Source organism: Strongylocentrotus purpuratus, unplaced genomic scaffold (assembly GCF_000002235.5).
Source record: "Strongylocentrotus purpuratus isolate Spur 01 unplaced genomic scaffold, Spur_5.0 spur5_scaffold_21, whole genome shotgun sequence".
Taxonomy (NCBI): domain Eukaryota; kingdom Metazoa; phylum Echinodermata; class Echinoidea; order Camarodonta; family Strongylocentrotidae; genus Strongylocentrotus; species Strongylocentrotus purpuratus.
Genome location: NW_022145607.1, coordinates 40,103,220 through 40,109,683, shown reverse-complemented (window position 1 = coordinate 40,109,683; position 6,464 = coordinate 40,103,220).

Below are 6,464 nucleotides of genomic sequence, written 5' to 3'. Positions count from 1 at the left end.
CAAAATCAAGGTTTCCATGTTAAAACATCAATGGTAAGTTTTTTGTGCAACGGGGCCCAGCTGTCTAAACAGCTGATGTTTATTTATGTTTTCGGGTTGTCCGTCTATCTGTACGTCCCGTTGTCATGATTGCGTTATCTCAAGAACCGATTGATGGATTAACGCCAAACTTGGGTCATGTATGTTTCTTGTAGGGTTAATGAACTTATCTGATTTTGGGGTCACGAGGTCAAAGGTCACAGTGCACATTTTGTATGCAAAAATTGCTTGTGATCGTGTTTTCTCAAGAACCAATTGATGTATTACCGCCAAACTCAGGACATATATGTATCTTGCAGAGCCAATGAACTGATTAGATTTTAGTGTCATGAGGTTAAAGATCAAAGGGATAACCCTGTATATGAAAAATAGCTTGTAATCACGAAATTCTGAGAACCTGTTAATAGATTACAATCAAACTTGAATTTTTAAAATTGCTTCTGTTTTGGTTTATAAAATCACTCTACGGGGGAGGCATCATTTTCGACTGCATGCAGTCGACGATCCAGTTAGTTTGTTTACAAAATTATTTTTTTAACAAGCTGACCTGCAATAACTTCTGTATATTGGACCTTAAAGATACTATGTCCCTTTTGCAGCCAACATCAAATTCTGTAGAACTTTGCAGGAATTATGAATATGTCATGCATGTCCTATCTGTGAAATTTAAACATTAGCAGTATCATGATATTCAAATTATGCAATTACTGGCTAGACTTCACTGTCAGACACTATTGAGTAACTGACTGGCATTTTTCTTCTTTGGTAATAACATACATAACATGAGCTGTAAAGGGTACATGAGCATTTGTCTACATCAATAACCCACTTCTTGTAATGGCCAAAATTAAACTGATTGAATATTTGCGCAGCATAAAACGTACGACCATTCGGTACAATGGTTTGAAAATCAAGACTATTACTTACTGGCTCTATAGCTCTTAAGTCGATTTGACAACTAATAGTCATTGAAAGACATTTTCAAGCCCCTTTTTTTAGGGAAGTTATAAATTAGTATTATCTTTCAAATGCTGTTGGTATTTACCGGGTAACCTTTTAATTTTTTTGGCCTGCAAATGGGACATAGTACCTTTAAGTCCTCCCTGAAACTACATTTTAAAGATAAAGTTGTGTTCATGCCATGTGATGAGAAACTGTCTGGAAACAATGGTTGGTTATATAGTACACAATAAATGGTGTATACTGTGAGGTTTCAGAAATATATCAAAATGATAAAAAAATAGACTCTGTCTTGCTGGAAGTCCCATGTACTGTTCACAGAACTAGGTATATAGTTTCCAGTGGGACGTGTTCATCGGTTTGTTAAATGAAATGTCGGTTCAAACATTCAGATTTTCTTGTCATATTTCAAGTACATATTAGGGCATTTGAGAATTGCAGTCCTTTTCAGGGGACATTTTCCCCATGATATTCCTCCAAACCGACAAAATAAATGAGTAAGCTCAAACTTTATTTCCATTTTCATTTTTACCAGTACTCAACCTTCTCTTTAAATGTCAATAATGTCATTGTACAAATAATTCATGTTTGCAAGTGCATTAGTAAATATGCACTGCACTCAAAGTCACAATCGGATAATGAATGAAACTTGTTGAGTTCATTAACCAGCTCACCGTGACTCACCCAAGTACAGTTCATATCATCAACGAAGGAGCTTCAAAACAGGAATTATTTGTTTTATAAAATGGGTCTGTAATATGCCTCTCAATGGACACATCAATTTCCTTGCCACACAAAACTACGTGTATTTCATTTTTTGTCTGAATTTTGTATTTGCCAGTGTTGCACATACTCACATCTTAGCCATGCATTGTCACTTTTAGCAGTGGGTTAGCACTTTTTAATGGGCTTTTTTTTGCACAATGGATGTGGTAGAAATCAATGATGCATGGTCATGGGTTGTCTTTTGACTAATTAGATTGTCTACTTTATAGAACCCATTTTTATAAAACAAAGCACAAACATACATACCCTGTGTTGTTGCCTATGCATATGAAGTTTGATCCTCATCCCCAAAATGAGGAATTCTTTTTTTTAATGGTTAATTCTCACCAGCAAGGGTACATAGATACGGACAAGTGTAATAATCAAGTCTCAACTACATGTGAAAGGATGCTGTAAGGCCAGTTTACATAATTAGGACCAAGTTGGTAGTAGTTATAGTTGTAGAATGAGTATTATTAGTATTAGTATTAGTATTTAATATTTCTTTAATCTTAAATATGTTGAATCTTAATTTTAATTATTTGTATGCGCCTTGAGCATCTCTAGAGATGGATATGTTGCGCTTTATAAATATTATTATTATTATTATTATCATTATTTGTTATTATTATTATTATAATGATCATCATCATCGTCAACATCACCAGTGTAGTGGCTAGAATATGTCTATACATAGGCAGGCATTTTTTGTTTAATAGCTAGGGAAGTAGGAATTTGTTGAATATCAACTTCAGTCAAAGTTTATTGTATGCATGTTCTCTGGAGGTTTTCATGTGTTATTTTGGCCAAATTTTGGTAATATTCCTGGGAATTGGTAAATCACTAGACCTGTACTCATAATCATATATATCATTCTTGTGCAAGAAAATAGCGATTAATTCGTGGAATACATTCTGGATACTGTAGATTGGATTTGAACGTGATATTGGAAATGGGTTTTGCAACTATCCTTTCAGTGTGTGATTTGTATATTTGATGTCATTAGAAATCTTTTATGTAAATTTAAAAAAAGCCTTTCATTTAAGAATAAGGCGGTTAATAACAAATGGATTTATATAGTGCCTTTTCTAGAGGATACAAGATGCTGTCCCATAGTCTAAAGAGAAATTAAGAGGTATGATTTCAGATGTGTTTAGAAGAAGTCAAGGGAAGAAGCACTATTTCTCGGGAATGCAAAGAGTTTGTTCCACAGGCGGGCATGGGGCAATGGATTGAAAGGATATGAAACCAGGCCAGTCTGTTTTTAAGATTTGGGAATGAGGAAAGAAGGAGCTAGCTGATGTAGATCAAAGTGAATCACCTTTCAAGCATATAACACTTTGTATTCATTATTTTCTTGTAAAGTATTAGCGGATCATTGCTAAAGTGGATTGAAAGAATATGAAGCCAGTCTGTTTTTGAGATTTGGGAATGAGGAAAGAAGGAGCTAGCTGATGTAGATCAAAGTGAATCACCTTTCAAGCATATAACACTTTGTATTCATTATTTTCTTGTAAAGTATTAGCGGATCATTGCTAAAGTGGATTGAAAGAATATGAAGCCAGTCTGTTTTTGAGATTTGGGAATGAGGAAAGAAGGAGCTAGCTGATGTAGATCAAAGTGAATCACCTTTCAAGCATATAACACTTTGTATTCATTATTTTCTTGTAAAGTATTAGCGGATCATTGCTAAAGTGGATTGAAAGAATATGAAGCCAGTCTGTTTTTGAGATTTGGGAATGAGGAAAGAAGGAGCTAGCTGATGTAAATCAAAGTGAATCACCTTTCAAGCATATAACACTTTGTATTCATTATTTTCTTGTAAAGTATTAGCGGATCATTGCTAAAGTGGATTGAAAGAATATGAAGCCAGTCTGTTTTTGAGATTTGGGAATGAGGAAAGAAGGAGCTAGCTGATCTAGATCAAAGTGAATCACCTTTCAAGCATATAACACTTTGTATTCATAATTTTCTTGTAAAGTATTAGCGGATCATTGCTAAATTATGTTTACATAGATTGATATCGTATTTGCCAAATTTATGAGATATAAAAAAAGAAAACTAGAGATGCTTTTAATCAGTTATAGTATACTGGAGGCACACACAAGTAGTTAATTCCATTCAACTGAATTGTATTGTATTAGTAATATTTTATTTTATTTTGTTACTTGTTACCTATTGGACATGTTGAATAAGTTAGACAATACCACCTGTGCGCTTAGGAACGCCTGCAGTGTATAAAGCACCCTATAAATGTAATTATTATTATAATTATTATTCTTTGATATTGGAATTTTGATTGGAAATCATCTCTTTTCCCCAAAAATTATTGTTTTTGAAGTGCATTGCTCTATTCATCTTCAGTTTGCAAGGCCAGTATTTGTTTTTTTCATCTTTAAACAGCACAAAATGTCATAATATCAATGCACAACCAGAGTCATGGACTATCAGTTCTGTTGGGATTGAGATTAAATTTATATTTACATTTCTTTCAAATAGATAATGTACTCATAAATGCAAACTTGATACTTGTATGATGTTGCCTAGTGCTGATTCTCAGGAGATATTTTACCTGTACAATGTAGTATTCATTCATGTAGAAGTGTCATGGTATACTGGTTCATTCCCACGGGTTCAGGGCTCCAATCTCAGCGCACCCGCCCATAACATCCTTTGGCAAGACACTAATCCATATTTGCCACTCTCCGACCAAGTGTGAGGTACCCGGCAATAGTTGGGGTAATGATAATTCCACAGCTTGCATGAAAAGAAGTATTCATACTGATGTGGCTACCCTGTGTATACATACAGTCCTATTGAAATACCTGATGTCACAAAGAATGAATAAAGTGATCTAGTTATTCTGGTTCCAAAAGCCAAAGTAGAAAGTCATTTTTTTTCTTCATGAATTTACAAGGTAATTTAATCGTGCTTATGTCTCTGTAATGTACATCTTGAATCTTTTCTTAAAGAGAAGGTTGAGTTCTGGGAAGAGGTGAAAAATAATTTGTGAGCGTTATCATTGTTATTATGCAAGGGTGGGAGAACATCAGTTAAAACATGTTCCCTGAAAAGCATGGCTCTTCAAATGCCTTCATATTCTAAATATGGCATGTAACATTGTAAAAATTGAGACTTTTTTTGAGATTTTTACGCCGTGTAGTCCCACATACATTCTTCTGTGTACAGTGCTTGTAACTTTACCAAGACTTGGCCAAATTTCTTATCATTTTGATGATGCCAGAACCTTGTAATACACACACATACTTTATTACTTATATGCCAGATGATCAACCTTTTCTGATCAATTCCACACCGTTTCTTTCACAATGCAATCGCATGACCAGAACTCAACTTTATCTTTAATCTTGTCAAATGTTTGATGATATATTTGTGATCAAGGAGGTACCATGATAGTGATTGATTTCTCAATGTGCATTTTGCTCATTAAGCAAAGTTAATCTCTTCAGAATTTACTGAAATTCGATCCCAACTATTTAAAAAAAAAAATCGACATAAGGTAATTTCAGTGGCCTTGTAGGGCAAAGTTTGAAATGTGCATTACAAACATTAGGGAAACATTACACCTGAACAAAAGGAGAGGGGGGGGGGGGGATCCATCCAGTCATCATACCAGAAAATTACATTTATTGGTTATTGAAAGTTAAATTTGGATGACTTTAACATTTTTAAAATATTTGTTTTTATATTTGAAGTGGGTTATCTTTCTTTTTTTCATTTCAATTATGGTACAAAATCTGTTATGCTCCTAATTTCATCGACCTCCCTAACCTGATTCTGGCAAGTTGATGATTTTAAGATACAAACAGAGCAAGCTCTAGTGTTAATATATGTGAGCTTTTCATTTTCATGTTTGCTATATGGATGACTAATCTGATTGTATTCTTGATTACTATGATAAAGATTTGTTGAGACTAAGTTAGAAATGTTCATTGTGTGTTATTGGCTTGTCAGCATCTTTGTGTGAAGTACGCACACACACAAGCTTCTTAAAAACCAAGCTCTTTTTTCTTCAATTTTTGAATTGTTTAAACATGACTATAGGGCAGGCGCGTACGCAGGGGGGGAGGGGGTGGGGAATGTTTTTTATTGACTTTACCCCCCCCCCCTCCCCTAACTGAACGAAATATGGGTACTGTAGGCCAAATTTTCAAATTTCCAGGACAAAAAAAAAAAATGTGCTTCGCCCTGTTAATTCACCAGCTGGTTGAGTCGTTCCGAAATTTTTGGCGCAATTATCAAATTCTAACCCCCCCCCCCCCCTCGAAAAAAAATCCTGCATACGCTAATGCTATAGGGTATTGAAATAGAGGCATTGCAGGGATTTGTCCAGTGAAAATCTAAAAACTTGTAAATGGTTCAAAAAAATCATAGTTCAAAATTTCCTAATAGTGTGGTGGGAAAATATGTATTAGCAAAAATACAGTTGTTTTTTTTTCAAATTTGAATTTTGCAACTGGTGCTGTTGTATTCACCAATTTGTTGTGTACAAAATAAGTCTTTTGATCTGATATTTTTGTTTACATACTTAAAAAAGATAAATTTTGAGATATGTTTTTGAGGGTTCTAGGACACCTACACCCTGGACATCTATCCCAAATCAGCTAGCCCCTAGGACAACACTACCCACTAGGGCAACCACCCTCAAGGACTAATACCCCCGGGACAACTACCCCCGG